Raw genomic sequence first — 15,383 nt, forward strand, 5'->3', positions numbered from 1 at the left:
ATAATCATTTATGGAATCTATCTCTTAAAAGGATCTGTTGCAATATTCTTTCAATAAACTGCAACTATCGTGACAATAAATTGCCTTTATTTTCTATAGTTGCTAAATGTAACAACTAATGGACTCATAATGATCTATGCATTACAGAGGAATTTGAAGGGCAGTTGTTTACAATATTTATCCTAAAGTATTACAGTATATTCAGGGGGTATTCACATCATTTATGCATTTCAGTGCAATGTGTGTTTTAAACTATGAAAATTTTAGGAAAGAACTATAAAGGCTAGGATGCCAACAAGAAGCAACGAGTAAGAAGTGACTCAGAAGAGAAATAGGGGAGGGGATGGGATACGTAGCAGGGAGAGGGAGAGGAATTAAATGGTCAGATGGAAGGAGGTTTCAACACTGTATCCCTTTTTGCTGTGCGGAAAAGTTTTTGACAATCTATGCTAATAAAATCCGAGTGGCTCTTGTTTGTCGTCCCCGGGTGACATTAGGGGAGACATAACACAGCCACCCACCCCCTGCAAACCGATTTGTCCGCCCCACCCACCCCAGCGCGCCAAAGACGCAAACAAGCTCATTATAAATACTCAAATATCTTGATTTTTATCAAAGAATAGAAAAAGATAATAAGTGAAGGCATTTAAATAATCAGGAGATATATAACTAAACAGGAAAATAGTTAGTTGCGACGTGGAAGAGAAGCATCCCGTATTTGTAGCGGCTGCAAAGGGATCGGAGTTTCAAAAGGGCCTTTCAGGAAATACTGACAGCAGCATATGGTAAAAAAAAATAACGTGAAATTATTAACCGGGTTATTTATCCATTCGCGCGCCAAAGAAAACAATCGCAAACAAGCTCATTATAAATATATATAATATATATATGATTTTTATCAAAGAATATATATATAAAAGATAATAAGTATAATATATATATATATATACATACATATAAATAATATAGGACATTTTTTTATCACACCGTGATTTATATAATCTTGAAGCTACAAATATCGAAAATATCCACGTTACCTCGGGAATATCCGATGGGAATTATCACCGAAGGGAATTTATGAGTGATAAATGGACCACTGCCGATCTCGATCCCACGACACAGACGCGCGCATCCAGTGAATCCAGTCGACGCTAACCACTGAGCTGTCAAAGCATAAGTTATTGGAAATTTACCCGTCGAGAGCAGGAAATTCTGGATATAACCCACCTCGACCATGATTTCAAAAACACGCAGCTTTTTTATGACATTTTTTTATCACACCGAATATACGATCATGAAGCTACAAATATCGCTTAATATCAAATCCGCAAATATGATGTAAAAAAATAAATGGACGGGCACTGCGAACGTGAAGAATTATTAACAGATAGCTATCAAGAGGGTATAAGTTAACCTCTGGTGTATATTTGAAAATAACTGACTCAGCGTTTATCGTCCTATTCGGCTTGTGGTTTATACAAAATCTAGATGTTCATTTATCACTTATTTAATTCCCATCGGGGAAATAATATATTTTCCCGAAATTTTTAGTTGATAATATGTCCCGTGGGCTCGAACCAGCAATCAGGACTACAGTGGATGCTTACACACGGCTAGCAAGTGAGGTATAAGTGGATATCGGCTCCCAAATACAAATCTCCCGTCGAACTCAGGTGTTTTGTATTTAGAGACGATATCCACCCTTGCCATGTTAACCGTTTACACCACATATAACTCTGTTTGTATTTAAGACGATATATATAACCATGTATATATATGCTAGCCGTGTGGGTTAAGCGTCCACTGTAGTCCTGGAGTTCTTGTCCATCTGACAAGTTTGTAATAAAACTCACTTCGTTTCTTGCGTTTTCATATACATTCCTATCCTGGAAGATTTACATCTGCAAACAGCACAAGTGACCTTAAATGGTCATAGAATTACCCTGGCATTTCCAGGATGGAACTGAAAATGGTCACTTAAAAAAAAAACAATAACTCCATTATATGCTAATTTAATAAAAAAAAAAATATCACAGGCGCAAGAATAGCTTATATTTATATCCAGTTTCACGATTTATGGTTAAGCACAGATAAGAGTCTGAAGTTGCCCTTATAGTGAGAAACATTTTTAAGGGATCAAGAATCTGAAACACCGTGATCATTATATAATTCTGAAAAGATAAAAACATATAAGATATGCTGGGCACAGAATGGCTGCAGGCCACTGGGACTCTCCAGAACCAAGGGACCCAATATCATATCCATCTTCTTCTTCTTTTAACGTGCTTTTTCCCATTTTTGTATGGGGTAATATGCCTTCTTTGATTTTGATTTGGCTTTGGGTAGAGTTATCACCGAGACCCCAGTAGCGTAATTATATAGTGATAAATGGACGAGGCAGACTGTGAGATGTTTGTTTTGTTATGTTTTAGATGTTGGAGTGGCTTTGTTTTGTGTGTGTATTTAGTCTGTAACACCCATTTGCTTTTAAGCTATCGATTACATACATAATCCCGACACAGACGCCTCTCTGATCATCCAGAACAACTCCAGTCGACGTTACCACTGAGCTATCAAGGCTCAGAGAAGTATAATCTGTTCTTTTAATTTTAATTTTTCGCCGAGTCTGAGTGTACTTTGTAATATCGCCCTGAAGTAGTTCCGATCTGAAGAATGGGACCCGAGGTTTTGTCTTTCGTTAAAACTTTCATAAAAATAAGTATATTAACCACTGGAATTATGGCAAAGTTCTTACTCGTGTTCTCCACTCATCAAAATTACAATGACCAAGTTTTAGTAATCTTTTCAGTATTATAACTTTCGTTTCAATTGTTGAACTTTTATTTGAAAAGATTTTTCTTAGTTTATTGAGCCACTGTGTAAATCTTTCATTTTCAAAACATGTAAACTACCTCGACACTTCTGGTCTCGAGAGCTCCTTTCTTCTTTTCAAAGAGGCATAAGACCGGAGGTCTTCCGCTTTTAAAGGATGCCGCCACATCAGGATGTCAAAGTAGTTTTGAAGAAGGGGACCCGATTACTTTCGTTTTCTTATATAACCATTGTTCTTATTATTCTCAGTCAACAGAGACGGAATATAACTTTATTTGAAAGATTTTTCAAAATATTTTCAAACGTAAACTACCTCGACACACTATATGAAATTTGCTTTTAACAGGTAAAGTTTTTCGTTTTCTTTATAACCATTGTTATTATCATTATAACTTTTTTTCAAAATATTTGTTTTTCAAAATATTCTTCTTCCCTGCCAATATCAATCATAGGGCGACTGAAATCATAGGACATTCTCAGTTTGCCAGCTAAGGCCGTTTGCATCTAAGCTGGGCGTCAAAGAAATTCGGGAAGTTTAGTGTAAAAATTCCTTAGGTGAGTTAAGTCAGTTTTACGGGAAATTTCGTAATTGAAAATTTAAAATTATACGAAAGAGCAATGGCCAGTGAGATAATGGCGTATCCTGTATCAAGGTAAATTGCTTTCAAAGACGGCTAAACGGACATCTGAATCATATAGGTCACTCTAGGTGACCACTGACACCATCATCAACCTTTATCACACTGAAATAATTATATAAGAACGGCCAGATGGGAAGGAGCTCAATCAAATGAATCAGTTATGGGGAAAATATTAGGATGACTATTAGTAGAATGGTAGAAGAAAAAGCCATGTAAATAATAGCAAAATTAGAGATTTTAAAGTAACATTACTTTCTTTTTTTACTGATAGGAGCTTATTTCTACAGCTTTATATTATGTTTTATACCAAGAGAAACAGAACCTCTCTCTCGTATTTTAAGTTGTAACAACTTACCAGAAAAGGGAGAGAGAGAGATTAGAATGCTTCGCAGAGTTCCCATATTAAAATCAGAATTCTTGACCGTGGCATAAAAAAAATCCGGCCTATGATCAAAATTACACCCGAATCCTTTTTGGCTTAGGAGAACTTTCAGACTGAGCAATTTTACCTCGGAGATAAATGTATCGAGATACTATAAACGTCCATACAAGAGCAGATTATGTATAAAAAAAATGGTAGGAGAAAATCTCGAAGCAGATGTCAATAGCAGAACCATCTTTATCGAAAAGTGAGCCATTCCGAGCAATGCACAGCTCGATGGAGAAAATTAGTCTCGGGTTAAAGAAACAGACAGTTCTATCAGAAAGTTAGGTCTGCGTGGTCACATTCACGTTCAGTTTTTCATCACAGATTAACAGACCAGTGTTAATAAATTCTCAGTTCGGATGCATGCACTCTAATTTTTATTGTGTGGAATCTTTTATTGTCCTGTACAAAATAGGAGATATAAGCAACGAAGTTTCTTAAATAACTCTCTCCAAGGTTTGAATCCGTCAATTCTGATAAGAAATATGTTGTTTTATCTTTATTAACTACTTCCCTCTCATAGATTTCATAATGGTCGGCGATGGAAGAGAAGTTCAGGACAGGGCATATTTAGAAGAATATGCAGATGTTGCCGTTTTATTTAGCAACACACCAAAATATTTATAAATCTTGCTTAATAGAATATATTATATATGTATACACACTCATACATATATACATATATATATATATATATATATATATATATATATATGAATGTGTTATATATGATGTATTTATCATATATTGGACTCAAAATAAACCCAAGAAAAACCGAAGTAATGAGGTCAGTTACATACAGGAAATAAACAACACGACATGAAGAGACGATGATGAGGTGAATAACTTTAAAAGGAAACTCAAACAACGGTAGACCATCAGGATTTCAAAGTCAAACAGTTCAAATCGGCAAACTGAAGTAAGATTATACAATCTGCAGAGCAAAATGGACGCGATTCATGGAGGCCTACGACAATGATGCGTAAGATGGCAGGAGAGACTTAAAAACGAAGGGATATTATGGAAGTCCCAGGTACAAATGAGGTGACGAAGAAGGAGACCTCGGAGCTGTCTTTGACATATTCTTCGAACAACCCCAACGAGATTGGCAGTTGACTGTGTCAGTTGGGCTCCCCTGTCCACCTAGAAGAGTTCGAAGACAGTCTTACTTAACAAGAATTTTGAGAGAGGCAGAGGATGAGAGATGTGTTGAAGATAGATTTTTGGACTTGTGTCGTAAGTAATCATTGAATGACTAAAGTATCATACAAACTAAAAATCAAATGCATTAATTTTTATAAAGGAATATCTGAAAACATTTTTCCATGACTCAAAAGTAAGAAGAAAATATGTACTATATATTACGTATTACTGATCCTGCTATTCGACCTCCCCGTAAGCGTACGTGCTGAAGTGTGTTGGCTATGAATAGACACAGTTTGCTGGGATACTTACAGCAACAAGAACTCCTTACAAAAAATAAACAATAAAAAGCAGATTGTTTTCGAAAGCAAAGGCTTTTACCAAATCTCTGTGACAGGTGGAGCTGTTGACTTGCAGATGCTTTTATTGTTCTCATAAAATTGTTGACTTTAATAGAACCAGAGCCTCAGAAATCTGAATTTTTTTTTTAGTTATTCAGTGATATATATAGTCCAAATGCCATGTTGTTTAACAATGTTTTTTCCTTAGAAATTTCTATATAGGCTATATAGAATTCCTCTATGCAGAACTTGGGTCTTTACTTTGTAACCTTCATACACTTTTATTCTTCATGATATTGCAAAATGGCATTCAATCATAAGTTAGTGCCTATAAGCATTAAATATATATATATAACCTATATATATCTATGAATATATATATATATATATATATATATATATATATATATATATATATATATATATATATATATATATATATATATATATATATACATACATACATGCATACATACATACATATATATATATATATATATATATATATATATATATATATATATATATATATATATATATATATATATATATATATATAAACTTAAATATTATTATTTTAAAATTATTATTTTGTTATCGTTCTCTTTTTGCTGCCTTTTATGAAATAACTTAAACTTTCATGTCAATACTAATATTTCCCCAATCTTATCAATTACGATGTAATGAAAGAACGAATTTCATCTAGTTGCAAACAATGCTTTATTTCAATTTCGATACCATATAATTAACGTCATGATATCTCTCTGGATTGCTTCCTGATACCGCAGAATACAGAAAGGGAAAAAGACTTTTCTTCTCCAGAAATGATGATAAAGCAGGCATACAACAACACTTATAATTTGAATTCCAAATCAGGCAATCAAGGCATCTGGGACAGCAAATAGACATTTTTATTGAATGAGCATTGATCATTGGTTTACTAGTAAATAAGAGGAATTTGTTCGAATAAATTATTTCATAGAGCCAAATTTCTGTTAGTATTTAAATAAAATTCCTTCCGATGTGTCCGCGTTAATCCTTTTCAGCAGATGAGCCGTATAACCTACTGTACAATAAGCAAAAGGTAATGAACTATATGACCCTTGAACGTTTTCATATTCTCGACGCTTCTTGCTAATTTGTCACAGGTTCAATATTTTTCACTTTTTTTTTTTCCTCCCCCTCTCATCTCTTCTTTCTCTCTCCTAAGTAGATCATTTGTTAGAGTGTCACCAAATATTAAGTTCAGATACTTTGAGTATTAGCCGGGGCTTAAGGTTTTTCCCCTCCCTAGCCTAACCACCTTTGAATTGCTGGTTGAAAGCGTCATATAATATTTCATTCTAGATATTTTTCTCTCTCATACAACGTCTGCAGGAAACTCTGCTCATTAGTTGACCAGTTTTCTCTAGCATATTTTCTCAGACGGTCCTTATTTCAACAAAGGTAGTGTTGACTAATGATCCTTGTAAATTACAATGGATCTCGCCTGATCCTCTGGCTTTAATCTCACACAGACGCACGCAAACGCAAGCAAGAAACCTCTCCTCCTGCCAGAAACTTTCCTTTATTCAATGAATCGTTACACAAGGGGAAATCTCTGCTCCACCACGTGGAAATGAAGTGTATAGTTAATGTCAATTCTTAAGCGTTGCCGAAATTTTTATTTTGATGTTCATCGCTCCTCGGGGAATTTTTCTGGAGCAGTAATGTATTTGAATTGTGTAAACTGCTGAAACTAAGGAGTCTTTCCGAAGGATATAGTTACTGAATGTCAGTAGCTTGACAGTGCTGAAAGCTCTCCAAAACTTGACTTTCTCATATCTCTCTCTCTTGACAATATTTTTCTCTCCACTTTATTTTCTCTAATTACAAAGTTTTTGTACTATTTTAAAGCTAATGACTTGAGCTTTACAACAAAATTATATTCAAATGTGTTTGTGCAACATCTTTTCTCAATTATTTTACGTTTATTCGCTTTTTTTCTTTATTTTTATCTTCCCTCTCAATGCAAGGGCATTTAGACATCTCATAGCCATTTTGATGCTCACACAGTAATTTACAATCATGTACCTTCACAATGACAGCAACGTCACCCATATTAGTCAAAAATAACAAATTTGAAAAAAAATTTCTACATAGCGTGTTTTTTCAGACATGCCTGCGGCTAAACTTGACTTTTTATATACGTGCAACAATTTTTTTCTCCACTTTATTTTCTCGTAATTACAAAAATTTTATACTGTTGTAAAGCTAAAGACTTGAGCTTTACAACAAAATTTTCAAATGTGTTTGTGCAACATCTTACTTACTACAGTCAATTATTTTACGTTTATTTTTTTTTATCTTCCCTTTCAATGCAAGGGCATTTAAACATCTCATAGGCCATTTTTGATGTTTACCCAGTCATTAGTAATCATTTAGCTTCCCAATGACAGCAAAGTCACTCAAATTACTCGAAAAATAACCGGATGGTGAGGATTTGAAAAAAACTTTTGCGATCGCTGGTTTGCACTACTCCCGCTAAAGAAAATTTTGCTTTCGATAAATTTACTTATCCCATTTTTTTCTGTTTCATTCCATCTAAATACAAAGTTACATATACCGTTTTGTAGCTAAATAATTGCTCTATACAATGGTAAAATATGACATTCCTGTGTTGTGTATCCTTGGTGCTATATCTCAATATATACGACAAAAGAAGAAAAATTCGTTATCGGCAAAGTTCACCAAATGATAAAGGCTATTTACACAGATTTTTTTTTATTTTTTATGCCTGCATCGAAAAATTCAGTCATTTTTCAAAAGGACGCGCCCAACCTGACCTCTTTCTGACGAAAATTAAGTCCGCCACCGCGATTTGAAAAAAATATTACAAAATACGTTTGCAATCCAAAATAGTCCGGGGTTAAGGCTTCCCAAATTGCCATATACGGCGGGGGTGAGAGGGTTAAATACTCCCTCCCCACCTCTTCCACAAGTCGTCACACAACTTGGATATACGTAGGAATCTTTTCTCAGTGAACTCTCTCCATCCATAGGTAGGGTCACCAGAGATCTATTCCCAATTTACTACTTCTCTTGGGAAGGACTTAAGCTTTCTTCCAAGGATCAAATGGTTAGGGGTTAAAATTTCCAACCGATTCAAATCCCCGGGCATGTAACTTAATGGTCAGTCATTGATAATTCCTTCCAGCTCTACCAGCACACAGGTCAGTTCCTCAAAACTGAGCAAGGCTTGGCCTACAATCTTTTTTTAGGCATGACTTCAGAAATCCTATCAGCCTTACCCATATAGCACCAAACCATGGTGCTCTCGCTGGAATGAATTTCCAGTTACACTTTATATCTAACAGATATTCCTTCACCCTGGGATTCTCCGACATGGTCATAAGGTATTCTGATGCCGCTACAAATGTGGTGGTGTTGTCACTCAACATAAGTGCTGGGAAACCTCTTCTGTTACAGAATTTTCTAAAACTCGTGAGGAATGAGTCACAGGACTGGTTATCAACTAGCTCCACATGCATGCCTCTGGTTATTGGGCACGTAAATAAGATGATATAAGCCTTCTCAGGGCTTTGTCCTTTTCCCTCAACCCATAATGTGCCGGTGTAGTCCATGCCCGTGGTATTAAAGGGATGCTTACATTGCACCCTGAACTCGGGTAATGGAGGAACTATATTGCACCTATACGGCCTCCCCTGCGTTCTCCCACAAATAACACAATGGTATACTATATTCTTAGTCAGTTGCCTTACCTGTGGGATCCAGAATTCCTGTCTGACACTCACCACAGTTGCATTTACACCCATATGAGCATTAACATCATGATGTTCTTTAATAGTTACCCGAGTAACATAGCAAATCTTCGGCAATAGTATAGGAAACTTAACAGATTCGGGTAACTGTGCGTATTCTAGTCTACCCTTACACCTTATTACCCCATTGTCCAAGTAAAGATTCAACTTGTGTACGAAAGCTAGTTTTGGTTTTCTTACCCCCTTCGTCAAACTCGTATTCCTCTTGGAAAAATTCCCTCTGTATGATGGCAATGGTCTTATTTTTTGCCTCTTGGAGTTCTTCCAAGGTCAATTCATCATGCCTCTTCATACTGGTTGAACTCCTACAATTATTCAAAAATCGTGAGATCCACGCTGTGGTCCTATAGACCTTTTTAAGCTTGCTGGATCTCTCCCAATTCAGCAAGTGAGTATTACCATTCAGGTTGTCCCCTACAGTATTGACCAAAATGTTGTCTTCCCTACCCTGTGTAAGTGATCCACCAACCCATGACCTATCTATTGGCCAAGAGGAATTTTTTAACCAAGGGGTCCCTCCCACCAGAAAGAACTATCCAAGATCATTTCTGTCCTTTTTCCACGTGTCAACCAGTCACTGGGATTACCATCTGTAGGCACATAGGACAAGACCACCTCTGGAATTAAAGAGTTTATCTCCTGTTCTCTATTTTTCACAAACACAGGGAGAACACTTTTCGATACTAGCTAACTTAGGGCAAATTTACTGTTTGACCAAATGAACAGGTCTACAAACTCACCCTTCTCAAAGGATTCTTTAATAAATTTGGCCATTCTTGCTGCTAGCAACAATGACATCAACTCAATGCCATCTGCCAGTCACGTCTTTATCTTTATCGCCAAATATCACAACAATCCTTAACATTTCGTAAACCCTGACTATACAGATCTCTGCTCTTACAACCAATCAGTGATATCTGGTCATGACACCATTTTATTCCAACTCATTCAGAACAAGTAGAGCATTTCAAATCGTCAGTGTTACTGTATAGCCTAAACAATTCGAATGTACTTACCTAATCGTAGCCTAAGTATTATATTACGACACCCAGGTTACTTCATTCTTATGATAGTTCAAATTGTGATTAAATCAATGCATTGCATTATGTATATTAACTAAACAAATTATATAAACTTGCTGTTGGTGTATTCAATGTTCCTAGCTCGAAATATAGTAGTCAGATTGGCATGAGCACAATCACTATTTCGTGACCCTCATCCAACGCACACCTCTAGAAATTCTCCTTACATATATGAGTGTAAAAAAAAAAAATAATCTTTTTTTTTTTTTCTTTTAGGTGGGGGAGCTGTCACGTTAAGTGATGGTTTTGCGGGAACTGCTGGTTCCCCCGCTCGTTCCCTTTGTGTATTGCTGCCTCCTTACCTTCAAGTTTTTTTTTTTTTTTTTTTTTTTTTTGTTCATCTTTATTAAAACCATAAGCTAAACGGAGCCCCTCTCATGACAGGCAAGTCCATAGCAATTTAAGTGTAAATACTCCCAAAACCAAGTTTGAACCTTTAATATGAAAATACACAATTCATTTCAAACATGTCCTTAACTTTGGTAACCTTTTATATAGTTCGAGTGACTCAATGTTTTAAACTGCCAAGATGTTATCACTAAATTTTTGTGCAAATATATCACAATACTTGGCAACCTCACTGCAATAAGAGCTACTTCATTTCAAACATATGCACTAGGACATGACAACAGCATACTGTACTGTATTTAACACTTGAGAAAACTTTCTCTTCCAGCTTCTTGAAATACAACTGTAATGCTGCTTTAATATCAGTTTCCATGAAGTAAATGGCATTTCGCATTCACTGGCAGATTATTTTCCTGATACTACCCTACCTTTTTCCAAAAGGCAAGATATGCATTAAATACCCTGAGGCTCATATATGACGAGTCCACTCAGCAATGAACCAAGAATGCACACGGTGTCTCTCTGACGCAACCACTTGCATCTATTAAAATATTATCACACTGACGGTCAATACAGACCAAGTTATCATACCATTTCTACAAAATACACTTGTCGGACCAGAATTTTTCCAGGGTAGCCTCACCAGTTCCACCTCATTGATGACAGAGGCTAGTTTAATTAATTTATCCTTTTTAAAAGTATTTGGCACCTTCACCTAACAAATGGTGTCACTTCACTTTCTTGCAGAAGGGGAGGTGGTTGGCTGGTGCTTGGATCATAATTAACTAGTCTTCTTCCCACCAGATACTTGTCATTTTTTATTAAATTCATCCATCAAGATTGTCTAGTACAATGGCTACGATATTCACGGAAAGAATATTGCAAACTTTGCAAACATCGGTTTCACTTCACACCAATAAATTCACCAGACATGCCGAAAAGGTTACCTATAGCAGATATACTCTCGGGCTTGGCTCGAAGTATGGGGACAGCTGTGTGTTATTGGCTACATTACACACTGGTAGCAGTAGCTTGGCTGGGGATAGTTCCTCTCACAGCGTGCAGAATATACCGGTGTCTATTTACTGGGTCAGTGTCTTCAGTCCTTACTTTACCTTTAGATATGCTTTCAACCGATAACTTAGTGTCCGATATCTTCCATGGATGCTTTGTGGTCACCTGTACACTAAGTGCATTTATCAGTCTAGTCTGGCTTCGGGAACAGATACTTCATGGGGGAGGGCCTGACTGGTTAGATCAAGATGTGCAACATGAACATGAAGGTCATGGGAACTTCGGTGTGGTTAATCAAGTGAATGGGGATGTTGCAGCACACCCTGTCAATGATAATGCAGCCCCTCCTCCATTAGAAGCTCCAAATCCTGAAGGTGGACAAGACCAGCCTAATCAAGTACTAGCAGCTGTTCCAGCTAATCAAAATATAGCTGAAGGTGGAGATGGGGAGATTTTACATGAAGGAGTTCCTGGAAATAATAATATGGATCCAGGAGCAGCAGCTGATGATATGAATTGGAATCCTATAGAGTGGGATAGGGCTGCAGAAGAGCTCACTTGGGAGCGACTCCTAGGACTAGATGGCTCACTTGTGTTTCTTGAACATGTCTTTTGGGTTGTTTCTTTAAACACAATGTTTATTCTTGTATTTGCCTTTTGTCCATACCATATTGGTCACTTCACTATAGTTGGATTTAAACTGAAAGGTTGGGTATCAGCATCACATTTTGAAGGCCTGTTAACTGCGCTCTGTGGTTATTGTGTCGTTGGGTTATGCTTGGTCTTGTTACATACACTAGCAGCAATAATCAGATTAAATAGGTCTAAACGTGTTTTAGGCTTATGCTATGTGGTAGTGAAAGTGGCTCTGTTGAGTGTGGTAGAAATTGGAGTGTTCCCTTTAATAGGAGGGTGGTGGCTTGACATCTGCTCATTATCACTTTTTGATGCAACTCTTAAGGATCGAGAATCAAGCTTCAAGATGGCTCCAGGGACATCCATGTTCATTCATTGGCTGGTGGGAATGGTATATGTATTTTACTTTGCCTCTTTCATCCTTCTCCTTCGAGAAGTTTTGCGTCCAGGGGTACTGTGGTTCCTTAGAAACCTCAATGATCCAGATTTCAATCCAGTACAAGAAATGATACACTTACCCATTGTTCGCCACACGAGAAGATTTCTAGCATCCATGGTAATATTTGGGTCTACTGTCCTTCTTATGTTGTGGTTACCCATTAAAATAATCCATGGGCTGTGGCCTTCCTTCTTACCATACCATATAACTCTTTCAAGTGATACTCCAGTGAGTGAGTTGTCATTGGAGCTGTTGCTATTGCAAGTTATTCTCCCAGCGTTATTAGAACAAGGTCATACACGAATATGGTTGAAGTTGTTAGTGAGGCACTGGTGTGCAGCTGTGTCACATGTTTTGGGTCTGAGGTCATATCTACTTGGTGATGTTGCTCTGGATACTCAGGGTGGAGTTGTTATAGGCAGTGATGCAGGTGGTAATGGTGGTAATGGTGATGCGGCAGCAAATGATGTAGCAGCACCACAGGAAGTGGAGGAACCAGCAGATGGACTTGCTAATCCTGTCGTTGGTGGTGGTGGTGATGCTCTAGGTGGTGGTCTTGGAGCAGCTCATCAAGCATTACTTCAGCGTGATGGCCCAACTGGTTTTCAGGCTTATGTGCGTCCACGATGGTTTGGTATAAGGATTTTGAGATTGGTGATAATGATGTGGGTCAGTTTAACAGGTGCATCAATAATATGCCTCACCCTTCCAGTCCCTTGTAGGAGACATTGTATGTACCTTGCACTTGGAGACACAAAGGTACATGAGCTGTATACTGGTGCTTGTGGGTTGTACTTATGCCTGCTTGGTATACGTGGAATCACCCTTCTAGCTTCGTGGATTATGTTAGGCTGGACTCAGGTTATTCTCCGGATTCGGCAGTGGGGTATAATGGGAACAAAAGCATTGGTGGCTCTCTTAGTTGTGGCAGTGTTGATTCCACTAATGGTTGGCGTTTTAATGGAACTGGTGATTGTCATACCACTTCGAGTACCTCTTTACCAAACACCAATTCTGTTTTTGTGGCAGGACTGGGCATTGGGAGTCTTATATACTAAAATCATGTGTGCTTTGGTAATGATGGGGCCAAACTGGTGGCTGAAAACAAATCTTGAACATATTTATCTAGGAGGTATTCGTGATTTGGACTTGAATCTCCTGGTAGGGCAAACTGCCCTTCCTGTTATAGCTTGTCTCGGTGCCTGCCTTACAGTGCCGTATGTGACAGCCCATAGTATTGCTCCACTCATTGCACCACCTAGTGCATTAATATTGGTGGAACGAAGGATTTACCCAGCTTTGATGGTCATTACTCTTCTTTCAAGTTTAATCATCATGCAAGTGGTTCAGTTTACCCGCTTATATGAACACATAAAAAATGACAAGTGGGAAGAAGATTAGTTAATTATGATCCAAGCACCAGCCAACCACCTCCCCTTCTGCAAGAAAGTGAAGTGACACCATTTGTTAGGTGAAGGTGCCAAATACTTTTAAAAAGGATAAATTAATTAAACTAGCCTCTGTCATCAATGAGGTGGAACTGGTGAGGCTACCCTGGAAAAATTCTGGTCCGACAAGTGTATTTTTTGTAGAAATGGTATGATAACTTGGTCTGTATTGACCGTCAGTGTGATAATATTTTAATAGATGCAAGTGGTTGCATCAGAGAGACACCGTGTGCATTCTTGGTTCATTGCTGAGTGGACTCATTATATATGAGCCTCAGGGTATTTAATGCATATCTTGCCTTTTGGAAAAAGGTAGGGTAGTATCAGGAAAATAATCTGCCAATGAATGCGAAATGCCATTTACTTCATGGAAACTGATATTAAAGCAGCATTACAGTTGTATTTCAAGAAGCTGGAAGAGAAAGTTTTCTCAAGTGTTAAATACAGTACAGTATGCTGTTGTCATGTCCTAGTGCATATGTTTGAAATGAAGTAGCTCTTATTGCAGTGAGGTTGCCAAGTACTGTGATATATTTGCACAAAAATTTAGTGATAACATCTTGGCAGTTTAAAACATTGAGTCACTCGAACTATATAAAAGGTTACCAAAGTTAAGGACATGTTTGAAATGAATTGTGTATTTTCATATTAAAGGTTCAAACTTGTTTTTGGGAGTATTTACACTTAAATTGCTATGGACTTGCCTGTCATGAGAGGGGCTCCGTTTAGCTTATGGTTTAATAAAGATGAACAATCAAAAAAAAAAAAAAAAAAACTTGAAGGTAAGGAGGCAGCAATCCACAAAAGGGAACGAGCGGGGAACCAGCAGTTCCCGTAAAACCATCACTTAACGTGACACCTCCCCACCTAAAAGAAAAAAAAAAAAAAAGATTATTTTTTTTTTTTACACTCATACTCCCCTCCAATGCCGCAACAACCCCGCCAGCCAAAACAGAGCCGCCCTGTCACGGTCGCCATTGTAACGACCCGAGTGGGCCGTTATGCAGGTTCTTTAACATACTCAGGACGGGGCTGTCATGACTGACGGCAGATGCAACAAACAAAGGAGGAGAAAACAACAAAAACAATAAAATGAGCTTAATATTGATTTATTAAGGCAAGTATTTACAAGTGAGTCAGGTCTTGTAAAAGATAAAACCATAGGTACAAAAAAAAGCCAAAAGGCAGCACTAAACAAAATCAAGTTAAAT

The 15,383-nt window shown here is 37.3% G+C and overlaps 1 pseudogene; it reads left to right on the plus strand.

The window, feature by feature from the left end:
• The first annotated feature begins 11,460 nt into the window (after nt 1–11,460).
• LOC136832028 (E3 ubiquitin-protein ligase MARCHF6 pseudogene) lies at nt 11,461–14,952 on the plus strand (annotated as a pseudogene).
• The last annotated feature ends 431 nt before the right edge of the window (nt 14,953–15,383 follow it).

Source organism: Macrobrachium rosenbergii, chromosome 49, assembly GCF_040412425.1.
Source record: "Macrobrachium rosenbergii isolate ZJJX-2024 chromosome 49, ASM4041242v1, whole genome shotgun sequence".
Taxonomy (NCBI): domain Eukaryota; kingdom Metazoa; phylum Arthropoda; class Malacostraca; order Decapoda; family Palaemonidae; genus Macrobrachium; species Macrobrachium rosenbergii.